General features: G+C 40.2%; 1 protein-coding gene and 1 long non-coding RNA gene across 2 annotated transcripts in view; both read left to right on the forward strand.

The window, feature by feature from the left end:
• Window positions 1-18,441, forward strand: part of LOC129640278 (uncharacterized) — a 49,731-nt gene extending 31,290 nt beyond the window's left edge. Inside the window, exons 2-4 of the long non-coding RNA XR_008708719.1 lie at window positions 13,540-13,676; window positions 17,255-17,437; window positions 18,280-18,441. This is a non-coding gene — a long non-coding RNA (uncharacterized LOC129640278). The remainder of the gene's footprint in view (window positions 1-13,539; window positions 13,677-17,254; window positions 17,438-18,279) is intronic.
• The window catches only part of LOC129640273 (dedicator of cytokinesis protein 11-like), a 198,933-nt gene that overhangs the window by 132,421 nt on the left and 41,173 nt on the right, over window positions 1-25,339 (forward strand). The gene's annotated exons all lie outside the window — the stretch shown is intronic.

A 25,339-nucleotide genomic window follows, 5' to 3' on the forward strand; every position in this document is an offset into this window, starting at 1 on the left:
AGAAACTTGCTGAAATGCCCTTCAGTGACATTAGCTGGAGTTATGGGCCATGGTTGGGGGAACGGATTCATGCAGACAGCGAGCACTGAGCAGCTAGTGTGAGGAGAGCACACAGCACAGAGGGGTGGGGAGCTCTTGGAGAGAAGAAGAGACTGAGCAGAGGAGGACAGGACCTAGGAGGCACTGGGAGGGAGGGGCCAGCACTTGACCACTACAGAGACTCTAGACCTCACTCCACGTCCCATTACCCAAAGTGAGGATGAAATGTCTTTAAACAAGATTGGTTGGGCATATTTTCCCCTAAAGGATTTCTACAGCTGCAAAGAAATGGGTAGGAAATGGGGATGGGAAACTGAAAACTTTTTCATCTTTTTTAAGAGAGCTGGTTGTCTGTGAACGTTGACAGGAGAAATCCAAATCAGAAACATACATTAAATTCAACAGAAGGAAGCTATCGCTTTAGAGACTCGCAATGGCACCCTACTCCAGTACTCTTGCCTGGAAAATCCCATGGATGGAGGAGCCTGATAGGCTGCAGTTCATGGGGTCGCTAAGAGTCGCATACGACTAAGCAACTTCACTTTCACTTTTCACTTTCATGCATTGGAGAAGGAAATGGCAACCCACTCCATTGTTCTTGCCTGAAGAATCCCAGGGATGGCGGAGGCTGGTGGGCTGCCATCTATGGAGTCGCACAGAATCAGACACCACTGAAGCGACTTAGCAGCAGCAGCAGCAGAGAGGAAATACTAGGGAGTAACTCATATCAGTTCAATCGCAAACCAAAAACCACTTCTGTATAATTCTGATAGTGGAAGGAAGCCAGAGGAGGTAAGCAGAGAGGCCCAAGAGTTTGGGGGCATAAGGGACGGGTGGTCGATGCTCAGATGTGTGTGGAAGCTACAAGTATCAATAACTGGCTACTGTTCAGGGAGACAGACACAGGGCAGGGTTCCTATACAGTCAGCGTGTGCCAGTATGGCAGCATTGATTGCTATCAGCCAGCATCTTTGTATGTTTTGTAGGTGGGGTTCCATGGTGGCTCAGATAGGTAAAGTATCTGCCTGCAATGCAGGAGAGCCTGGTTTGATCCCTGGGTAGGGAATGTCCCCTGGAGGAGGGCATGGCAACCCACTCCAGTATTCTTGCCTTGAAAATCCTATGGACAGAGGAGACTAGTGGGCTACAGTCCATCTGGTTGCAAAGAGTCGGACATGACTGAGTGACTTTCACTTTCCAAAACAAATGAGAATGTGGTGGTGGTGGTGGGATTACCTTATTTTCAAAACCAATACATTCTGTGTAAATACCCCAGGTTACCTCTTTGAACATAATTTCTCTTGCATGTGACCTGAATTGTATTCAGCTGACCCGGTGCCTACTTGGGGTTCCAGTGGAACCAAGTGCAGCCTAGTTTCCTCCCAGAAGCCTTTCACTTTCACTGTACTTGTTCTGGTAGGGATCATTCTGCCAGATCAGCCCTTTCCCTTCACTCAACCTCTTTCATTTTGGGTGTTTGTCTATCTAGATTTAGTTTGGGCTGTGGAGGGAAGATCTAGTATTATCTCCATGTTGCATTGCTTCTGGAAGCATCTCAAATCTTGACTATGGCAAGGAAGAATTATGAAATAATTCAGTGCATGAGCTCTATAGGACCTGGTCAGCTTTGCACTGAACAGAACTGCACGTCTATATTAGCTCTGCTTTTGCTTCTCAGTATCAAACATCCAGATATAACAGTGCTAGGCACTATTACTTACATCTCTCAAATGGATACAGAATCCAGAAGACCCAGTCCAGTTAATGACAGAAAAAGGCCACCCTTGGAATAACTACTGCATTATAATTATAATCTCTTACCTGTATATCCCAGGTGGCTCAGTAGGTAAAGAATCTGCCTGCAATGCAGGAGATGCAAGAGACTTGGGTTGGATCCCTGGGTTAGGAAGATCCCCTGGAGGAAGGGATGTCAATCCATTCCTGTATTCTTGCCTGGAGAATCCCATGGACAGAGGAGCCTAGCAGGCTACAGTTCATGGGGTCACAGAGTTGGACACCACTGAAGTGACTTAGCACACACCTGTGTATCTACCCACTGAATACAGCCTTGATCGTCCGTATAGCTGGCTTGCAATGGTAGATCAAAAAATTGTGGCAGATGGTTGACAATTCCCAGATTACAGCCCTCAACAGTTCATATGATAGCTTTCCTTGGTTTCCTATCAGAGGCACACTCAGCATGCCAGATGAGAAGTCCAGAGCCTGTAAGACTCTCAGCCCTAGGCAATCTACAGAGTCGGTGATTATTACAAAATGCTGCAATACACAAAGAATACAAAATGCTGCAATACACAAAGAACAAGCCTTGTTGGTCAGAATTTGACTGAGGTTGGCTTCAAAATTTTTCTAACATGGGGAAGAAGCAACTAGAGTGCAAATGTTCTGATAGAAAAAAAGCTGCTTTACTGAGTTTGAGTCTAAGGCAAAAGGGGAAGGGGGTGAGAAGAACAAGATGTTACCTGCTTTTATATGCACTCTATTATTATTTTTCCTTTGCATGGCTCTTATTATACTGATCGGTTCTAATGGTCAGTGTTCAAATAATAGTTAAAATGAAGTTTTTAATTACCCTGCCTAAGGTCCTTCCTTAACACACACATGCTGGTTCCTACCCATCCTTCAAGGCTGTCGTCCTTCATGAAGCCTTTTTTGTTCTACATCTAAAAAAGCTCTGCCCATTCAAGCACTTGTCATGACCACTGATTTGCTATTATCAGACATTCTCATATCTCCTTATGTGACTTTGTCTTAGCATCCTCAACCACAAGCTCTTTGAGGGCTGGGGTATTGTTCACACTGCCTTGCACATACTAAAAGCTCTAGAAGGATCTGCTTATCTAAACTGGCTTTCTTGAGACTGCTCAAGTACTTATCCTTTGGCAGGTGCTTTTATGTTTCAGGGAAACAGAGACAAAAAATCAGAAGAGACTCTACCCTTAAGGGGCTTACCTTCTTAGTAAAAAAGTGGAAGAGAGGAAACTTTTTGGGTCTCTGTACAAAGCTGCAGCAGGAGACTGTAGGAAATAGTATATAAGAGCTGAAAACACGTTGGACTCTGAATTAGGATGCTTTGATTTCATTTCTAATTTGATGTGTATCTTGAGTGCATTTCTTAACCATTTGTCATCCATTTCCTTATATGGCATAGAGTACATGTCATATTAACATCAAGAAATGTACTCTTTCTTAATAGGGTACATTTGTCATCTATTTCCCTATACGTCATACAGGGATCATATGATTACTGGGGGAATTGATTGAATCGGAAAACAGATGCAAAGCGTGTTGCAGGGAACTTCCTCAACCTGATAAAACACATCTATGAAAAACCCATAGCTAAAAGAACACCTAAAGGTGAACGTTTCAAAGCTCTTACAGGCCACTTCCCAGGACAGGGGAATAGTCCTGTGATAGAAACCCATTCCCCACCCCTAATCGTCTTTTACTCTACTCCTCTCCCTGTGTTTTGATAGCTGAAGTAGTGTACTGTTAGTAGAAGACCGAAGGTAGCCCACCAGTTTGTGTATGAGAAGCCTGAAATATGTATCTCATTATTAAGATTTTCAAGAGTTAGGAAATTCCTAAGATTTCAATACATTGCTCAGGTTCTGCATTACAGATAGACTAGTATTTATAATCAAAGGCTTGGGTTTGTGTTATGCTGACCTATTTAGTTTCTTAATTAACCAGTGAGTCATCTCTAGTTCTATGATATGTTGGTCACGGTTCCAAGGCTCTTTCTACCACTGCTGCTTTTTGTTTCATTTTTAAAAAGATGTTTCAGTTCAGTTCAGTTGCTTAGTTGTGTCTGACTCTTTGCGACCCCATGGATTGCAGCCTGCCAGGCCTCCCTGTCTATCACCAACTCCCGGAGTTTGCTCAAACTCATGTCCATAGCAGATCAGTGATGCCATCCAACCATGTCATCCTCTGTCGTCTCCTTCTCCTCCTGCCCTCAATCTTTCCCAGCATCAGGGTCTTTTCCAATGAGTCAGTTCTTTGCATCAGATGGCAAATTATTGGAGTTTCAGCTTCAGAACCAGTTGTTCCAATGAATATTCAGGACTGATTTCCTGTAGGATTGACTGGTTGCATCTCCTTGCAGTCCAAGGGACTCTCAAGAGCCTTCTCCAACACCACAGTTCTAAAGCATCAATTCTCCCGTGCTCAGCTTTCTTTATAGTTCAACTCTCACATCCATATATGACTACTGGAAAAACCATAGCTTTGACTAAATGGACCTTTGATGGCAAAGTAATGTCTCTGTTTTTTAATATGCTGTGTAGGTTGGTCATAGCTTTTCTTCCAAGGAGCAAGCATCTTTTAATTTCACATCTGCAGTGATTTTGGAGCCCAAGAAAATAAAGTCTGTCTCTGTTTCCATTGTTTCCCCATCTATTTGCCATGAAGTGATGGGACCAGATGCCATGATCTTAGTTTTCTGAATGTTGAGTTTTAAGCCAACTTTTTCTGTCTCCTCTTTGACTTTCATCAAGAGGCTCTTTAGTTCTTCTTTGATTTGTGCCATAAAGGGTGGCACAACTGTATATCTGAGGTTATTGATAATTCTCTGGCAATCTTAATTCCAGATTGTGCTCTATCCAGTCTGGCATTTCACATGATGTACTCTGCATATAAGTTAAATAAGCAGGATGACAATATACAGCATTGACGTACTCCTTTCCTGATTTGGAACCAGTCTGTTGTTCCATGCCCAGTTCTAACTGTTGCTTCTTGACCTGCATACAAATTTCTCAGGAGGCAATTCAGGTGGTCTGGTATTCACATCCCTTGAAGAATTTCCCACAGTTTGTTGTGACCCACACAGTCAAAGTCTTTGGTATAATCAATAAAACGGAAGTATATGTTTTCCTGGAATTCTCTTGCTTTTTCAATGATCCAATAAACGTTGGCAGTTTCATTTATGGTTCCTCTGACTTTTCTAAATCCAGCATGAACATCTGGAAGTTCATAGTTCACGTGCTGTTGAAGCCTGGCTTGGAGAATTTTGATCATTACTTTGCTAGCATGTGAGAGGAGTGCAATTGTGCGGTACTTTGAACTTTCTTTGGCATTGCCTTTGTTTGGGATTGGAATGAAAACTGACCTTTTCCAGTCCTGTGGCCACTGCTGAGTTTTCCAAATTTGCTGGCAGATTGAGTGAAGCATTTTCATAGCATCATCTTTTAGGATTTGAAATAGCTCAACTGGAATTCCATTACCTCCACTAGCTTTGTTCATAGTGATGCTTCCTAAGGCCCACTTGACTTTGTACTCCAAGATGTCTGGCTGTAAGTGAGTGATCACACCATCGTGGTTATCTGGATCATGAAGATCTTTTTTGTATAGTTCTTCTGTGTATTCTTGGCACCTCTCCTTAGTATCTTCTGCTTCTGCTTCTCCTTTGCCTTTAGCTTCTCTTCTTTTCTCAGCTAGTTGTGAGGCCTCCTCAGAGGACCATTTTGCCTTTTTGCATTTCTTTTTCTTGGGGATGGTCTTGCCCATGGCCTCCTGTACAATGTCACAAACCTCTGTCTGTAGTTCTTCAGGCACTCTGTCTATCAGATCTAATCCCTTGAATCTGTCTGTCACATAATTGTAAGGGATTTGATTTAGATCATACCTGAATGGTGTAGTACATTTCCCTAGAAATTTCCCTAAGAAGATACTTACAGTATTTATATATGCAGTCAATTCATATAAATATGGTAACAATAACAATAACACCTATGGACATGATGCCATTGGTGCACTGGTTACTCAGAAAATCTGCATGGAATTGCTCACTTTCTCTATGGCTTATCATTGTCGTGATAAATTATACTACTAATGGTGACTTTATTCACATTTCACAAGCTGTTCAAAGACTATCAAAACAGTAGTTTCCAGGGAAACCTGGAGTCAAGCTTAATTGCAGAAATAATCAGTATAGCAGAAATGTATTCTTTGCTATGAATTCATCTGTAGAGGCCAAATCACTTCATGAAATCTTTATTTTTTTAATTTATTTATTTTAGTTGGAGGCTAAATTATTTTACAATATTGTAGTGGGTTTTGCCGTACATTGATATGAATCAGCCATGGGTTTACATGTGTTCCCCACCCTGAACCCTCCTCCCACCTCCCTGCCCATCCCATCCATCTGGGTCATCCCAGTGCACCAGCCATGAAATCTTTACACTATATAAACAGTAATACCTAACATACACAGTGTTTCAAGGCATACTTAGCTGGCTTTCTCTAGTCTAACCCACCTTGTTCTCTCTATATATATATCTTTCTGCCCTCAGTTTGGAAGCTGGTGAAAAAAACCTAGGGAAATTGTGCCACGACCTGGAGGGCTGTGGCCACAGGACACAAAATTATCTTTACCTTTTCCTTTTGTCTCCTTGGCCATCAATGAATCATGTTCAGTCTTTGCACACAGTATCTCTTGCACTTGTCCTTTCTTCTCCATTCTTGTTCACATCTATGGGCTTATGGACTCATAATTAGATTACTACAATAACTATCTAACTGGCTTCCATATATCCATCTCTCTTGGACTCAAAAGCATCTGGCCACAATATAAAAGATTACATTCATAAAACTAATGTTTAGTCAAGTAATATCTCCATTCAAAAACCTTGACTGGTTTCCTTCTGTTTATTGAGTAAAGTCCAAATGCTATTATCCTGGTATTAAAGGCCTTCCAAAATCCAGGTGTGAATTTTCTTTCTAGATTCAGAATCCATTACTCCCTTGAACAAAACTGGCCTCTTCACCATCCCCTGAACTTATAGAAATTATTTCTGCACCTTTGCTTGTGACGGTCTTCCTGCCTAGAATAGCTTCTCATCTTTGAAAGCCTGTTCAAGGCTTTCTTTTCCCCATGAAGTCATCCCTGAACATTAAAACTCACAGCAGCTTCTTATCCCTTGAATACGATATGAGTTATGGACAGCATCATTCATTTGGCAGTCCTCAGAGACAACTTATCTTGTCTTATACTGTTAATTCTTGTGTTATTTATTTTTGTGTCTATCTTGCCTCCTCAACTAGACTGCAACTTCCTTGAGGGCAGGGGTCATTTGTTATATGTTTTAAAATGACCCACGGGGCACAATGCCATGCTGGGGGATAAGATAAGGACTGGTCACTGATAAGATTACTCAAGTTTCCCTAAGATGCCTCAGTCTCAGAAGGCAGCACTCTCTCTGGGTGATGATTTTTTACACATATGTGCCAAATAGAATAGTTTTAAAGGCGAAACTAACTTCACATTACTCCAAGATATTAAGGAATTACAGACTGCTTCTGGAATTTCTGAATCCCTTATTAAAATACAAAATTAACCTTTCATAAGTAATTTAATATTTTCCTGAAAGCTTAAAAATGACATGTAAAGAAAAATGGCCAAGCCAGGTGCATAATAAGCTCTAAGATTTATTTACTCACAGAGTATTTAAAAAGCCAAAGCTCCACGCAATCCACTTATATTTCAGTGTCTGTTTTTTCCTTTTTTGTCTATAAAATAGGATAAACTACATATGAAAAATAAATCTAGGACTTAATGTTTACATGAAAGGCAGCCAAAATTTTATGGATAGTTCAAGGTAAAAATGTCCTTCACATCTTCGTTTCTCCTGAATTATTTAGTTAATCTGAGGTTTCTTCATAGTTAGAGATGTAATCCTTAGCCAGCAGCTGCTAAATACGTGGTGGTTATGGATACTGACCCAAGAAATGCTGTGATCATCAAGTTCTATCAAAATCCTTATTAACCTTGTAAACTGAAGAAAATCATCATTACAAAATCCCTACCCTCAGACTCTGCTGCTAAACTTAGAAGTAACTGCAAATCTCAGAGATGTTTGTTTAGCTTTATGGACAGCCTCAGCTGATGAAGCTTAGGCAACAAAGACTGCTTGCTAGGCAAACACAGGCCACAAAGGAATCCCTCGCCTCCTATGTTAGAGAGACCACTGACTGGAATACCTAGCATCATTGGATCAAAACTCGAAGGATTGGTAAGCCTGGTATTTATATATATATATATATTTTTTTTTTTTCTTTGTGGAATTTTCCTTGTTTACATAATGCTTTTGTTTCCTTTAGCTCAGTCTAGACCATTGGTAGGCAAGGTTTCAAATTATCTCCTCAGTTGGAAGTATCCATGTTTCGTGAAAAATTTATCAGTTTTTTTCTCCAAGGACTAGTATAATAATGAATTTAGCTTCCTGTCAAGAAAAATGCTAAGTTCAAAGTATTATTTCCTTCACTTCTAATTACAAAGAAGTTTTGCCTTTTATTGAATGCCATTATACCATTCTACACAGTGCCATTAATATTTTAAGTAACAATTAAGCAAATCAAATTAAGGTTTCGAGCTCTACTTCTCAGTATATTGATTTACCTTAAAAAGTACAAACTAAGCACAGTGGTGCAATTTTCCAGGCACTTTCAAGTTGCTTAAATATTTACAAATATGTAAGCACCCTGTATGAAAGCATGCAAGTTTTAGTGTCAGGAGGAAACACTCTGTGTATAACAAATCTTTAAATTTTTAACTTTTGCACAGCTCCCAATATTCCTGAGAAAGTTCAGTCTTGTTGTCACTTGACATCTGCATGTCCTCATATTTCAGCAGTGTATCTTGGGGAATCATAACTTCGGTCACTCGATGTACCACTAATTGCACAAAATACATGTAATGTGTTGCTCATCCAGGGAGGATGCACTGGGTCTTCTTGTATTATCTAAAACGAAAGAAATGGCATGTTTATCATGAAGCAAAATCAGATCAGATCAGATCAGTCGCTCAGTCGTGTCCGACTCTTTGCGACCCCATGAATCACAGCACGCCAGGCCTCCCTGTCCATCACCAACTCCCGGAGTTCACTCAGACTCACGTCCATTGAGTCAGTGATGCCATCCAGCCATCTCATCCTCTGTCGTCCCCTTCTCCTCCTGCCCCCAATCCCTCTCAGCATCAGAGTCTTTACCAGTGAGTCAACTCTTTGCATGAGTTGACCAGAGTACTGGAGTTTCAGCTTTAGCACCATTCTTTCCAAAGAAATCCCAGGGCTGATCTCCTTCAGAATGGACTGGTTAGATCTCCTTGCAGTCCAAGGGACTCTCAAGAGTCTTCTCCAACACCACAGTTCAAAAGCATCAATTCTTCGGTGCTCAGCCTTCTTCACAGTCCAACTCTCACATCCATACATGACCACAGGAAAAACCAAAGCCTTCATTAGCCGGACCTTTGTTGGCAAAGTAATGTTTCTGCTTTTGAATAGGCTATCTAGGTTGGTCATAACTTTCCTTCCAACGAGGAAGCGTCTTTTAATTTCATGGCTGCAGTCACCATCTGTAGTGATTTTGGAGCCCAGAAAAATAAAGTCTGACACTGTTTCCACTATTTTCCCCATCTATTTCCCATGAAGTGGTGGGACCGGATGTCATGATCTTCGTTTTCTGAATGTTGAGCTTTAAGCCAACTTTTTCCCTCTCCACTTTCACTTTCATCAAGAGGCTTTTTAGTTCCTCTTCACTTTCTGCCATAAGGGTGGTGTCATCTGCATATCTGAGGTTATTGATATTTCTCCCGGCAATCTTGATTCCAGCTTGTGTTTCTTCCAGTCCAGCATTTCTCATGATGTACTCTGCATATAAGTTAAATAAACAGGGTGACAATATACAGCCTGGAAACGTGGGTGGCAGATCCAGTGTGACCTCAAGAAATAACTGAGACTCAGCCTTAAAATGAGAGATTTGGACTGTTAATAATTTGTTCTTTATTTCCCTTCTCTGTTATTTTTGTGTTTAAAAACAGGTTTTTTCATACTTTTTTGAAAATATCCAGTCATTTTTAGCCTAAATTATGATTGACTCAGTCTGTCCAAATACCTGTTGAGATGAGGTGTCTTGTCAAGCCAGATGATATCCAGGCAGGCTGGCTGGCTGGCTGGTGTCCCTTGTCAGGGGTTTATTGGTTTTATTCAGATGCTTGCCTCTCAGTACAAATCATCATTGCTAGGATTAAAACCTAGAAGAAGAAATTGAAAGCAGTTATCTTGCAGGGTTGTTGAAGGTGTAAAATGAGATAATGGATGTTAGAGAGCTTTGAATAAACACTATATAACTATGTGCTTTGCTTAGTCACTCAGTCGTGTCCGACTCTGTGACCCCATGGTTGTAGCCTTCTAGGCTCCTCTGTCCCTGGGATTCTCCAGGCAAGAATACTGGAGTGGGTTGCCATTTCCTCCTCCAGGGAATCTTCCCACCTGAGAGACTGAACCCAGGTTTCCCGCATTGCAGGAGGATTCTTTACCAGCTGAGCTACCAGGGGAGCCCATATAACCATAATGTGAGGTAACAGTAGTGGGAGAAGACAAAAGTGAAAAGTCTTGCTGGCTCTTTGTCTGAATTACACAGATTTTTTTTTTCTTTTCTTTCCCCTTCTCAAAGTAATTCAGTCAATTGCTTCAGGCCTCCAGGTTTACTATGGAAACCAGGCCTGTGCTTTTCAAAGAGTCTTATAAGGGAAAACTAAATTAGATAGTAATGAGAAATAGACTGCAGAATTTCTGTATGAAGTATTAAGTTTGTTCTGATTAAAATGCAACCCAAATTCATTTTTTATTATGCCAGTAAATAAGACATTTGGTCTCAAGGTTTGCATTGTTATTTCTTCCTCCTGTTCAGACATTTCTTATTTATGTAACATACATCTCTTGTTAGTTGACATCTCTGTTATATGACAGGCACTATCCTAAGTGCTTTAGAAATATTAACTCACTTTTCTATTGTGGGACTGGAGGTAGAAAAGAGGACTGCACATGGGCACCAAGGATCTTTTTGAGATGATGGGAATGAATGGATTGCAATGACTGCACGACTCTAACTTTACTAAAAATAACTGAATGATAAATTTAAAATAGGTAAATTTTGTTGTATGTAAATTAAACCTCAGTCAACTTAAAAGCACAAATATTAACTCACCTTTAATCCTCATACTAGCTTTGTGATGTAGATACTATTATTTTTCCCATTTTAAAGTGAGAAAAGTGAAGCTCACAGGGAACTTAATGTCACATAGCTAGTCAGTAGCAGATCAGGAATTTAATCTTGGCTAGTTATCACAAGAGTCCTTGCTTCTAACCACCTCCCCATGCTTTTAAGTAGACTATGGGAGGAGCCAGAAAGATGGAGCACCATTCTGGGATTCTGGCTATCAGTGTTCCCATTAAATCTGTTACAAATATGCATATGGTTTTGGGCTTCCCTGGTAGCTCAGACGGTAAAGTGTCTGCCTACAATGTGGGAGACCCGGGTTTGATCCCTGGGTCGGGAAGATCCCCTGGAGAAGGAAATGGCAACCTACTCCAGTACTCTTGCCTGGAAAATCCCAAGGACCGAGGAGCCTGGTAGGCTACAGTCCATGGGGTCGCAAAGAGCCGGACACGACTGAGAGACTTCACTTCACTTGACTTCAAGGGAGGAGCCAGAAAGATGGAGCACCATTCTTGGATTCTGGCTATCAGTGTTACGATTAAATCTGTTACAAATAGTCGTATGGTTTTGGTTTTTTGTTGTTACTTATGGCCAATTTGTAACCTACTAATTGGTTTCTTAAAGGAAAGGAGAGCAGGGCTGAAGACATCATCCAATGCATTCTTTTTTAAACAGAAAGGGTCACAAACCAATAGATCAGATGAGATCAGTCGCTCAGTCGTGTCCGACTCTGCGACCCCATGAATCACAGCACGCCAGGCCTCCCTGTCCATCACCAACTCCCGGAGTTCACTCAGACTCACATCCATCGAGTCATTGATGCCATCCAGCCATCTCATCCTCTGTCATCCCCTTCTCCTCCTGCCCTCAATCTTTCCCAGCATCAGAGTCTTTTCCAATGAGTCAACTCTTCACATGAGGTGGCCAAAGTACTGGAGTTTCAGCTTTAGTATCATTCCTTCCAAAGAAATCCCAGGGCTGATCTCCTTCAGAATGGACTGGTTAGATCTCCTTGCAGTCCAAGGGACTCTCAAGAGTCTTCTCCAACACCACAGTTCAAAAGTATCAATTCTTCGGTGCTCAGCCTTCTTCACAGTCCAACTCTCACATCCATACATGACCACAGAAAAAACCATAGCCTTGACTAGACGGACTTTTGTTGGCAAAGTAATGTCTCGGCTTTTGAATATGCTATCTAGGTTGGTCATAACTTTCCTTCCAAGGAGTAAGCATCTTTTAATTTCATGGCTGCAGTCACCATCTGCAGTGATTTTGGAGCCCAGAAAAATAAAGTCTGACACTGTTTCCCCATCTATTTCCCATAAAGTGATGGGACCAGATGCCATGATCTTCGTTTTCTGAATGTTGAGCTTTAAGCCAACTTTTTCCCTCTCCACTTTCACTTTCATCAAGATGCTTTTTAGTTCCTCTTCACTTTCTGCCATAAGGGTGGTGTCATCTGCATATCTGAGGTTATTGATATTTCTCCCGGCAATCTTCGTCTCTACAATTTCTAGTTTCTTTTATATCTTTACTTTAGTAAGTTTACAGAGTTGTGCAGTCAGTACGATCCAATCATTCCCATCATCTCAAAAAGATCCTTGGTGCCCATATGCAGTCAGTCCCCCTTTCCACCTCCAGTCTCACAATCAAAAAGTAAGTTAAAATTTCTAAAGCACTTAGGATAGTGCCTGTCATCTACCAAGAGATGTATGTTAAATAAATTAAGAAATATTTGAATAGAAGGAAGGCATAAGAGTGCACATTTTGAAATCAAATATCTTATTTACTGGCACAATAAAAATGAATTTGAGTTGCACATTAATCAGAACAAATTTAATACTTCATAAAGAGATTCTGCAGCCTATTCCTAATTAGTATCTAAGGAACCTTTAAACAGTTTGTGTAGTCTTTCAATTGTGATACCTGTCATTATCTCTACTCATAGAGGGTTTAATTGTCTCCAGTGGCTAGACATACACTAAACATACATTTTAAAACAAATTGGATAATAGAATTTTAAAATAGAATTGATGTTTTCCTTAATTCTTACATTTGTTTCTGTCAGAGAAATACAAAGGCTATAGGAGAAGGCAATGGCAACCCACTCCAGTACTCTTGCCTGGAAAATCCCATGGATGGAGGAGCCTGGTGGGCTGCAGTCCATGGGGTCGCTAAGAGTCAGACAAGTCTGAGTGACTTCACTTTCACATTTCCCTTTCATGCATTGGAGAAGGAAATGGCAACCCACTCTAGTATTCTTGTCTGGAGAATCCCAGGGACAGAGGAGCTTGGTGGGCTGCCATCTATGTGGTCGCACAGAGTCGAAGAGGATTGAAGCGACTTAGCAGCAGCAGCAGCAAGCTTCTTATTGTTATTTTTCAAGCAGTGGTTTGATGAACAGGTATTGGTAAAGTCTGTTCTCTCATTTTAGGGGGAGCAGCATAAACTATTTGTCACAAAAAGCTTTTTTATGTTTTCTAGAGTCAACTTTTAAACAATGATGGCCACAACCCATTAATGAAAAAGTATTTGATATTCATCTTGCTTTTCTTAAAAATGGGCAGTCTGAAGTGTCACTGAAACATGTCTTTGCCTCACTGCGAGTGTTTATTAGTAAGGTAAGGAACAAATCTTTGTGGCTGTGAGTGGCCTTGCTTCTTGGTAAGAAAGATCAGGGGAACAGGATCTCCAAACCTCAGCTAATGAAGCCATTAAATCCTGCCTTTGTAAACATTAATACAGAACAGCAAAATACAGAAAGAGGGCCTGACCATGAATTCCCTAAAATCAGCACGTGCTTTTAATTTCATTTTGTTATTCCTTTTTTTTTTTTTCAGTAGGCTCCTTTGAGGAGTGTCATGATAAAGTTATCAACTGCCAATGTTTCTTCTCTTTGGTTTCTTTTTAAAGTATTATCATGCTGAAGATATATAAATTGTGAGTGCACTCATGTGTAATCACTTTCAAAGCAGAGACGAATTACAAAACCCCAGGGCTTTGTATGATATCTTGCAAGTGGTAGGCACTTAATACATGTTTAGATTAATGAATCCTTCCTTTCAGTGCTAATTTTATCTGTGGGCTCCAGATTTTCAGGCCATTTACGTCATGTAAACTAAAACTTTAGACTAGATTTTTAGGAACAAATATGACTCAGCAAAATATTTATTGCTGGTCTGTTAAGCATCAGAAATCTAGACGGAGTTAAAATTATGGAAAGGCACAGTCTAGACTTCCACTCTGGTATGTGTAACTCCAACAGGACAAATTCAGTTAACTGATTTGTGGAATAGGCTAGCTGAGCAACTTTTTTTTTTTTTTTTTGGTCATTATTTGCATGGCAACTTATTGTCCCAAATTGATAGAAAAGTAGATGATTTTGAAGGTTTATTTTTAAATTGCCATTCTTTAATGCAATTTTGTGAATAAAGAAATAAATGGAAAACTGAGTTCAGTGGAAGCGTATGACAAGAAACTAAGGGAACGAGATTCAGAAATAATTCATTTAATGAACAGTGACTGAATGGGTAATTCCTGGTGTCAGACTTTGTGTCAAGGATACAGTGTGAAGACTTATTGTCCAGTAGAGGAAAGGACACATTGATGCGCATCAGAAATACCATTAGGATAAAGGAAGCCTACAGAGAACTGAGGGTAAATGGAAGGACAGGAAACACTAATTGAGCAACATTCTCTGCAGCACTCAAGTTAGGATTTAGTTTGGACTCAGCAGCTGAGATGAGACTGAAGAGGTCAGTGAGGACCAGAGGGTTGTATCCTCATGTTTTTCAGTTGGATTTCATCTTTTAGGTGTTGGGGAGCAGGAAAGCAACATAATTAGATTTGTACTAAGAAAATTGTTGCAGGTATGGGAAAATCTCTTTGAATATAGTACAGAAGCATAATCTCTGCTCTCATGCAGATTTCAGTGGGTGGAAGGGGGGGAGAAAATAAATTAGTAAATAAAATGGTAATCAGAACAAGTTCTTAGAAAAAACCAAGGGGTGAAATAGAGGATAATGATTTGTGGGGGTTACTTTTGATGGGTCTGTCACTTATTTTTATATTTTAACTTTTTAAATTAAGACTTTATGTTTTGAAACCAATTTTAAATTCACAGCAAAATACAATGGGAGATAAAGAAATTTCCTATATATCCCCACCCCCGCAAACATACATACAGTCTCCCTGATTATCAACATCTGCCACCCGAGTGCTGCATTTATTACAACTGACGAATTTACATTGACACATAATAATCTTCCTTATGGGCTCCCCTGGTGGGTCAGTGGTAAAAAGAACTTGGCTGATAATACAGGAGAGTCAGGTTCAATCCCTGTGCTGGGAAGATCACCTACAGAAGGAAATGGCAACCTGCTCCAGTATTTTTGCCTTGGAAATCCCATGAACTGAGGAGCCTGGCAGGCTAAAGTCCATGTGATCGCGAAAGAGTCAGACACGACTTAGCAACTAAACAACAACAGTGTTGCAAGGTGCACAGTGTACATTAAGGCTCATTCTCGGTGCACATCCCATGGGTTTGGAAAAATGGCATGTACCCATCTTAGTATCAAACAAAGTATTTTAACTGCCCTAAAAGTCTCCACCAATTCACCACTCCCCTCCCCACCACACCCTGGTAATCAACAGTCTTTTTACTGTCTCCCCAGTCTTGCTTTTCCAGAATGTCATGTAGTTGGAATCTGGGTTTGTCACTTCTAAAATGAGACCTGAAACATGAAAAGGGGCCAGCCGTTTGAAAAGCTCAAGGAAGAACATTCTAGGGAGAAGGGATAGAGCTTGAAATTCTGGGAACTGAAAGTTCAGTTTAGCTGGAACAGAGTGAATTAGGGAGCTCATCAGCATACCAGTGGCAGTTGGAGCCCTGGGAGTGGTTTAAGTTCCGCTGGAAGAGCAAGAACAACAACAAAAAGTTAAGAGCAGTATGTTGGAGAAAAGCAACATAGAAGGGGTTGGAAGAGGAGTCTATGGAGGAGATGAAAGGGAGCAGTCACAGAAATAGGAAGAAAGGCAAGAAAGAAGCCAAAGGAGAAGAGAGTATCGGCATTATTATGCAACACAGAGTGGCTTATTAAGATAAGGTGGAAAGGGAGTCCATTGGAATTGGCATTACAAGGTCATTGATAATTTTGGTCATTGCCCACTCAGAGAAGTGATCGATAGAAGACTTCCTACAGCAGATTAACTACTCTACCGCTGTGCCTTCCCTTCCTGTATTTTCATACAGGAGTATCTTGCCCAACAAGCTTTATTTGATCTGGTGAAACCATTGATGAGATTTTTTCATGCCAGCTAGAAAACATTTATTAAATGTTCATTAATAGATGAAGACGCATAAACAGTAAGAAGCATTGTCCTTAGTGTTAAGGTGATAAAAAGAAGATAGATTCCTATAATATGGGCTTAAATTCAATATTTCTGAGAAATAATATTGAAATTAGGCCCTAGCCTTACGTTGATTCCTATAATATGGGTTTAAATCCAATATTCCTGAGAATGATTTTGAAATAATCTATCTTCACACTCCCTGAAAAAAATCCACTGTGTACCCTGGAGCAGCTAAGTACTCACTTGCCGAGACATGTCAGCATGGAAGTTTGCAATAAGCCTATGTTCTATGTACAGCTTATATTCCATAAAGCAGACTCAATACACTCCAAAAGTAGCAGTCCCTTGCCTGTTTTGATGATTAGATAGTCACTTGTGTACTTTTTCTATGCCAACCTGTATTTTACTCAGCACTGTTTATGACTAGAGGATGCACGTGTTTATGTTTGTGTGTCTACACTTCATCTATACTCCATTTTGTTAAAAGATCAACTTTATTTGCTGAATAGATATAATTTTCCCAGCATTTGGAAGTTTATAATATAAGGAACTGTTTAAATATAAAGCAAAAGAGTAAGTAATGCAGATTGGCCTTCCCATTTTTATGGCCCAAATTGAGACCATCCTCATGAAATGAGTCATCATTTCAGTCCTTCATTAATACATGCTGGTCTTTATGTTTTTATCTAGCTTGGGTTCTCCAGAGGGGTGCCCTAATCTTATGTTGATTGTGTATCCTCAATGCACCCAGCTTAGTTTTAGGGAGAATACTGTAGGCACTTGATAGTTGATTGATTTCTGTTTCATGGTTTTTCAGATAATTCTTTATGTTTTTCCTATTGTTTAGTTTCCCTCAGCCTTTTTCAAAGGAAGGGTAAACATGTGTGCTGCGTTTTGCTACGAGGTTTTAAAGTGCTGCACGTCAAAGATTAGCTCAACCAGGAATGAAGCCTCTGCGCTTTTGTGTCTTCTGATGAGAAACAACTTTGAATACACCAAAAGGAAAACCTTTTTAAGGACACATCTGCAGGTCAGTGAAAACCGAAGCTTCTCTTTCTTCTGTTCAATCTTAAGCCTCTCTACAGTAAGATCTAGAACTCCCCAGTCTAATACAAAGCTATTAGCCACAGGGGGCCATCTAGTACTTGAAATGTGGCTAGTCTCAATTCAGGACATATTGACTTTTGAACATTTAGTGCAAAGAAGTAAAATAGCTCAATTGCTTTATATTGACTATATGTTGAAATGATATTTTGGATATATTGGTTTAAGTAAAATGAATCAAAATTCCCTTGTGTCATTTTACTTTTTAATGTGGCTGCTAGACAATTCAATATTACACATGTGACTCATATCCTATTTCTACTGGACAACACGGCTTGAGAACAGAGATATTAAGAGCATAGTTTTCAGATCCCACAAGTATCACATGCTGTGTGACCTTAGCAAGGACTTCTTTAGTCTCTCAGTACCTCAGATGCTTCATAAGTAATACAGTGGTAAATATCCATACCTACCTCATATGGTTATGGTGAGTATTAAAGAGATGATTAAGTAACAAATGAAGTTACTTGTGTTTTATCATGTTCCGGCATGCCCAGTTAGTTAAGAAATGAGTGAAGTCTCAAAGTTTAGTGAAAAACATGGACTTTGGAAACATACCTACCTGGACTTAAATCATAGCTTAGCTACTTACTTAATATGTGACTCTAAGGAAGTTACTCCGGAGAAGGCAATGGCACCCCACTCCAGTACTCTTGCCTGGAAAATCCCATGGATGGAGGAGCCTGGTGGGCTGCAGTCCATGGGGCTGCTAAGAGTCAGACATGACTGAGCGACTTTACTTTCACTTTTCACTTTCATGCATTGCAGAAGAAAATGGCAGCCCACTCTAGTGTTCTTGCCTGGAGAGTCCCAGGGACGGGGGAGCCTGGTGGGCTGCCGTCTATGGAGTTGCACAGAGTTGGACACGACTGAAGCGACTTAGCAGCAGCAGCAGTGGCAGGGAAGTTACTCAGTTTGTCTTAACTATTTGCCTCATTTGTAAAATGAGGCCAAGTATGTTTTAGCTTGTGGGGTTTATAATGAGGGTTAAAAATAAAGTGTGCGTAGTGCCAGGCACAAAATGCCTAGCTCAGAATAGATACTTAGTATATGGCAGTTGTTATTCAACATCTCCATAATTTTTGCTTATGTGATGAAACAGGTGTGAACTGAAACACAGTTGGGAGTTCTTGGCTCAGTTGCCCTCTTTGTAATATGGGAAATGCTTGGTCATATTTCTATCTTTCCTGCCACGGTCAGTCCCATTGCATTTGTTTGTTGGAGACTGGGTTATAAATAAAGAAACGGACATAAGTAGCTTTTTAGAAACGTCATGAGAGATGTGAAACTCTGATAGAAGTATATGCTTTCTGTAAAATGTTGTATCTAGTTATTTTTGGATACTAGGTCTAGCATTATATGTTAGGGTGTCTAATACTTGCTTTCATAGAGATGTCACTTGAATACCACCTTCTTCCAAAGCATTTCTGCAAATAGTGTGCTGATATTTTTGAATTTCCCTATTAGGGTCCATTCTTCTGTGTTAAAACATCAATTTGTCTCAAGTCCTATATTCAAATAGAAATGAATTAATAAATTGCAGACTCTGGTTCTATGTGCTAAATAAACTGATTAACTTGTAGTATTATGATTATGATCTTTTAAATCCTCACAACGCTCTGTAATGTAGGTATTGTTATTATCCCTATATTGCCTTTAAGGAAAGTGAGGCACAGGGGGCTAATTCATTTTCTCAAAGGCATTCAGTGTGTAATTGATAAAGTCAAAGTGTGAATCTAGGTCAGTTGGACTCAAGAGCCTACACCCAACTCCTACAGTATCTTGCTTATCAGGGCCAGGGGTAAAGCTTCTGGCCACTAACATCTTAGCATGAATCATATAAGCATTCATTAAAGGGAGCCTGAGAGATTTAAAAGTACCATGCATACATGTTCAGTTGCTTCAGTCGTGTCTGACTCTTTGCGACCCTATGGACTATAGATCACCAGGCTCCTCTCTTCATGGGATTCTCCAGCCAAAAATACTGGAGTGGCTTGCCATGCCTTCTTCCAGGGCATCTTCCTGACCCTGGGATCAAACTGACATCTCCTGCACTGCAGGCAGATTCTTTACAGCTGAGCCATCATTGAGGCCTAGAAGCACCATTACATGGCATTATACTGTTATCATTATGTAATGTATAGGCTATAACATGTACTACTGTCTATAAACTATTTAGATAGGCCCTAGTCAGAAACAAAGGAGAGAGCTGAGGCACTGGAGTTGGAAGTCCAGCACACTGAGATAGACTAGTGAAAAGAAATAAGAAACCATCAAAGAAATGTCATTTATTCCCAACTTTGCCAAAACTATTAACTAGCAAACATACTGAAGGTAGATACCTGTATCTACCATTGTATCAGTTGACTAATTTTGAAAACGGTTTTAGGTCTAGCTGTGCTATGAGGTTGGAAGATTTTTCACATCAAACCAAGAGAACTCTGAAGAAAATTTGAAACTAGGAACCTCCTTTGATCTATAATTCTGGTTTTGTGCCAATACCATGCTGTCTTGATTACTGTAGGTTTGTAGTATAGTCAGAAGTAAGCAAGGTTGATTCCTCTAGCTCCATTTTTCTTTCTCAAGGTTGCTTTGGCTATTCGGGGTCTTTTGTGTTTCCATACATATTGTAAAATTTTTTGTTCTAGTTCTGTGAAAAATGCCATTGGTAATTTGATAGGGATTGCATTCCATCTGTAGATTGCTTTGGGTAGTATGGGTATGGTCATTTTCACAATATTGATTTTTTTTCCAATCCATGAACATGGCATATCTCTCCATCTATTTGTGTTGTGTTTGATTTCTTTCATCAGTGACTTATAGTTTTCTGCCTTTGAGTCTTTTGTCCCTTTAGGTAGGTTTATTCCTAGGTTTTTACTCTTGTTGTTGAAGTAGTGAAGGAGTTGTTCCTTAATTTCTCTCTGATTTTTCATTGTTGGTGTACAGGAATGCAAGGGATTTCTCTGTATTAAGTTTGTTTGTATCTTGTAGCTTTACTGAACTTGATATTTCTTTTTTATGATATGACTTTGTCTTTAGCTTAAAAAAAATTTTTTGTTTATTTTTGCCTGTGCTGGGTTCTTCATTGCTGTGTAGCCTTTTCTCTATTTGCAATGAGTAGGGGCTGCTCGTCATTGCTGTGTGCCAGCTTCTCATTGCAGTGGCTTCTCGTGTTGCAGAGCATGGACTCTAGGACACGCAGGCTTCAGTAGCCGTGGCATGTGGGCTCAGTAGTTATAGCTCACGGGCTCCAGAGTGTAGACGCACTAGTTGTGGCGCAGTGCTCTGTGGCATGTGGATCTTCCCGAACCAGGAATCGAACCCATGTCTCCAGCATTGGCAGGCAGATTCTGAAGCCCCTACCATTGCTGTTTCAATAGAAGAATTTAAACCCCTCATATAAGAAGAAAGTAGCTTTTCTTGGAACTCTAATATCTTTAAAAGAAGCACTTTGTATGAATGCCTATGGGTTTGTACATTGAAGAAAACAAGCAACATGTGTTCAAAAGACATTTGAAAGATGGTGTTTTCTTCTTTCCACAGATAATAATTGCTGTAAGCCAGCTGATAGCAGATGTAGCACTAAGTGGAGGATCGAGATTTCAGGAGTCTTTATTCATTATCAATAACTTTGCAAACAGTGACAGACCTATGAAGGTATGTTCTCACTGTAAGTGAAAAATTAGAACCATGTTCACTCTCAGGGGAGTTTCACTTCTCAAGGTAAACTGTGCATTGGATTCACAACTTTTATGTAGTATCAAGTGTACAGAATGTGAGCTTCAGAGCTCAGGGCTTTGTCTAGTCCATCCCTGTACCTCTAGCACCTAGAACACTGCCAGGTACACAGTAAATATTCAGTATTAGTTGAATGGATGGATGAATGACTATACTGTGTATACTTAATTATGATAGGATTTGAACTTTTTCTGGGGTTGAGTTTTAAACTCACTCAACAAAGAAATGGGTTTTTTTCAACCGTTGTTACCATTTATAAGATAGGTTAATTAAACACTGAGTTGGAAATTTCACAAAACGTCACTTTCTAGAGTTGCTGATAGCTGCTGAATCCTTTGTCAGCAGATGAGAAATGGCACAGAAGGGATTCATTACTACATGATATTCTGAGATTAAAGAATTATCTGTTAACTGGGGCTTGCCAGAGATACTCATTGGCAAACCCATGTCCAAGGCTATCGTTCTTAAGTAGCCGTTGGCTGAGGTCAAACCCATGACCCTGACCACCACTCCTCAGACCTACCTATATATTTAAAACCTAAAACGTTGTAAAAGTTTATTTGTTGTTCTGTTGTATGGAGAGTAGGTTCTGTTCTTCAGTGATGTACATGTAGAAGGGAAGAAGACTCCTTTGCCAATAGAGAATGTTTCCTCCCAGAGGAATTGTCCCTGTTCTTGGGAAAGGTCATCTTCCAGCATAATTTGACAATTTGTGTAAAATCTGGAAAAAAACAAGTTTGCAGTCATAGCATACTTGATGTTGGGGACATGTCGAATCTTTGTACCAAAACATATTCCCATAGGAATGTTGCTTAGACTGAAAAAAAAAAAAAAAAAAAACACTGAATAGTGCCAGCCAGTCTCAGGCTGGGAAAATAGAACTTTTCAGCCAGTTCTACTGGTTCTTTAGGAAATCAGTATATGCTCCAACTAATCCCATGAGCACAGAAATAGCTTATGTCCTTTAGCATCTTTTACTCATACCCTAAGAGTATTTTCCATTTTTTTACCATCCTTAATTCCATGTTATATAAAAGTTAGACTGCCAGCCTTTTCAAAGTAAATGGGGTTTGTTTTAGCCCTCGGTGATAGGAAGTCTTTTTCATGACTCATTTGTGAAATGACAGTTTTATTCTGTTAGGGCAATCATTACCAATAAACTCTATTACAACAAAGGTATAGCTTTCTCCCAGTAAATGAAACCTCTATTAATGTATATGAAGAGACTTTGTACACACACACACACACACAAACACACACACACACACACACACACACACACACACACCAATAACAATTTTTAAAAGTCATCTTTAAAGAAGACTCTCTTGAAAATTATTTTCTCCACCTTTGGTGATATTCACATAGAAAAGCTCCCTAAGGCCTGTACCTGTCCCTACTCCTCTTCTCAGAACCCGACATATAATTGTGATTACTCCAGTGGGGTGAATAGGAACCTCTAACTTCCTATTTTTGAAGACAAAAGCAACCTTTAAGAGAAAGTAATGATGTATTTAACTTCTTCAGAGTGTTCTGTGATTCATAAACTCTTATTTCCATAATTGGAAATTGGTTTTCATGTTAATGCATATGGAAGTGGGTCGATGGAAGAGTGACTAAGGTCATGAGCTCTGTAGCCTACCTGTGTGGATGTCAGTCCTGTCTCTACCACTTACCAACTTCACGACTTTGGCCAGACTACTTAACTGCTATGTATCTCAGTTTTCCCATTGGTAAAATGAATTATGATAGTCTTAATTCATAATGTTGTTATAAAGTTTAAACATGTAAAGTGCCCAGGCCTCTGCTTGGTACATAGTAAGATACCAATTTTTAGTTACTATTGTAACTAAAATTACACAGCAAAAGTGAATATGGATTACCTTAATTGACATTGAATTGACAGCAGAGGAGGTGGGGTTCAAAACCAGATAGTCTGGCTCCAGAGTCTGTACTTTTATGTGTTAGGAATATACTACCATCAAACTCATTGCTTTTGAAGCCTGAGATAGTAGAATATTGTTTAAAGAATTAATTTAAAACTCTTTAGGCATGCCCACATGCCAAGAACCAAGAACCTAATACCAAGATTCCTGACAAGGGGTAAAAGTTCTATGTTATTCCCAGGATGGGCTACTTAGGCTTAGAGCACACAGATAACATTGAAAAACATGTCTTTTTTGTTTGTTTTGATATTAGGCAACTGCTTTTCCCTCAGAAGTCAAAGACTTGACCAAGGGAATCCGTACTGTTCTTATGGCCATGGCTCAAATGAAGGAGCATGAGAAGGACCCGGAAATGCTAATTCATCTCCAGTATAGCTTAGCCAAGTCCTAGACAAGTACCCCAGAGCTCAGGAAAACCTGGCTTGATAGCATGGCCAAGATTCATATAAAAAATGGAGATTTTTCAGAGGTGACTACTTATGACTTTTTCCTAAACACAAGCCTTCCCAAACCCCTGGAGCACAATCTCACGGTTCCTTCTTTGTCTCCTTTTCCAGGCAGCAATGTGTTATGTCCACATAGCAGCTTTGGTTGCAGAGTTTCTTCATCAAAAAAGTAAGGTATTTCTGTTCGTCAAGTCAGGGAGAACTTCAGTTAGGCCAAGGAGTTTTATCTTTGTAACTTGCAGCTATGAATGGGATATGATTGAGCTCTGAAAATATGCTCACCTTTCATCTCACTCACTGTTGAACAGAAGTTGTTCTAAAAGAAAACTGGATTGTTCATTTGCCTTCTGCTTTCATTAAGAGTACAAGAATAAGTTAAATAGTACAGAGCCAGGCCTAATGCCCAATTTCCAAGACTGTCTCCCTGGAAAACTGCCACAGATTAAATTCTTCTCAGGGCTTATGGGAAGCTCTGGATAACATACATCACTTATTTTCCCCTGTCTGCCCCAACTTTACCAACAACTGTCCACGAATTATATCTCTACAGCCATTTTAGTATAACTGTATCTTGGTAATAAAAGGGAGTTGAGAGGACTTCCCTGCACTCCCAGTGCAGGGCTCATGTTCTGTCCCTGGTCAGGAAATCAGATCCTGCATGCCACAACTAAAGGTCTCACCTGCTACAACTAAGACCCAGTGCAGACAAAGAAAGAAAGAAATATATTTTTTAAAATGCTAAAAAGACAAAAATGGGAGTTTACATATCAGCTAGATGGCCCTATAATATGTCGTTTGTTTGTATACCCATCTCAAGAACAATTTGGCATCCATACATGGAGGAAGTGCCTTTGTGGGAGCTGTGGGATGCAGCCCCACATACTAAGGGACCTGGGAGGAATTTTACCCACCCATGTATCAGGTAATGGGCAGACAGACCTGTGTTCCGTCTGTCGACCTTGCAGTGGCCTATGAGCTGGTTCCAGCACCTGTCAGCTGCAGTCTAGGATCCCCTGGAGAATAGTTGCTTTAGATAATCACCCACAGACAAGAAAGCCTTGGGGGAAGTCCAGAAGTCCAGTGGAGAAGTTCCAGCATGCTATTGGAGCAAAAATTATACAAGTTTGAATGCATTGAAGAGGGTAAGAGGAATAGTTTGATTTATTCATGTCATCTTTTCCACAAGGTGGCACAGCTCAGTGCCAAGAGAGACTTTCTCACCCTTGATTTCTAATGCACGGAAAAGTGAGAGCATATGAAGGGGTGCTGTGTTTCCCAGCCACACAGGATGCTCCCAAAGAGGCCCATTTCTCTCTTGCTCCATCCAGAGTACTGAGTTGTGAGCTGAATGACGGAGGCAGGAAGAGGCTGAGGGAGCAGCAGATAGGATTCTTAGAGGGCATTACACGCAAACAGACCCTACTAACCACATCATGGACTATGAAAAAGCCTGCCAACAGATCCCTAGAGATATTTAGCCTGTGGATCCCCCACTGGCCCACAGGCACCTCCTGTGCTCCATGTGCTCAACCACACTCTCCTCCATCCTGTAGCTGGATGTATGTGCTTGCTGCTGAAGGCAGTGAGCGTCAGCTCTCACAGAGGGCTAGTGAGCTTGTGCAGAAAGCCAGCCAGAGTTTGTGGGCCTGGGAGAGACCACAAGTAGCACCACCATTGGGAAATCAAATGAGACACTGT

The sequence above is a fragment of the Bubalus kerabau genome, chromosome X (genome assembly GCF_029407905.1).
Source record: "Bubalus kerabau isolate K-KA32 ecotype Philippines breed swamp buffalo chromosome X, PCC_UOA_SB_1v2, whole genome shotgun sequence".
In the NCBI taxonomy this organism is placed as follows: domain Eukaryota; kingdom Metazoa; phylum Chordata; class Mammalia; order Artiodactyla; family Bovidae; genus Bubalus; species Bubalus kerabau.